Raw genomic sequence first — 883 nt, 5'->3', positions numbered from 1 at the left:
GTGTGTGTGTGTGTGTGTGTGTGTGTGCACCTATCATGGAAGAACTATAAAGACGATTTTCAGATAAGTAAGAGTGGGTGGTAAACCTTACAAATGTGATTAATCTACTAAAAAATAATTGTAGTTTAACCACTTCATTTACGTTCACACCTAGGTTAAAGTTTGTGTTTATACACACAAAATTTACCTTACATTCTTACTCTCATATATATGTGTGAGTGTGTGTGTCATTATTCGGTTTATTTCAAGATTTCTTGCCAATAGAGAAAGAATCGGTTTCTAACCTAGATCCAAGGTCCCTTCATTGGAATTTCAACATCAACAACAGGATATTTTTGTTTGTATGTACGAACGTACGTATATATGGATTGGTGAAAATTTGTGTTCAAAGAAAAAGGGGCTCAAGACATCAGATTATATCATAGAGTTTATACATTTTATAAGCTGATGCTTCCTCAATCTTTATTTTGAGTTTCCTGTTACGGATTATTCAAACTAGTAAAGAATATAAGTAGCGTGATAATATATAAGGAAAAATATTCATAAACACATTGAAATACGATTAGCCATCGAGATTTAATTGGTTCTCAAAAAAAAAAAATTTTTTTTTAAATGTGTCATACATCTAGCTGATTAATTGTAAAATGGAGAACACGAAAGATAATCATAAATTTTCATTCAAAAGCATCCGATATTTTCCTGATTCCATGGAAATATCACATATGTAAAACACACAGAAGTGAGGAAGATGGTTATTGTTAATGAAATGATAGCATTATCTATAAGTAAATTTTGTTTAATATACGACCAGCATTCAAATTATTGTGAATTTATTATTTGAGAAACAAACTATTTTAACCAGTTTCATTTGGATATTCCTCAA

This window comes from Octopus bimaculoides, chromosome 12 (genome assembly GCF_001194135.2).
Source record: "Octopus bimaculoides isolate UCB-OBI-ISO-001 chromosome 12, ASM119413v2, whole genome shotgun sequence".
NCBI classification, from domain to species: domain Eukaryota; kingdom Metazoa; phylum Mollusca; class Cephalopoda; order Octopoda; family Octopodidae; genus Octopus; species Octopus bimaculoides.
Note: the sequence above shows the minus strand (reverse complement) of the source record.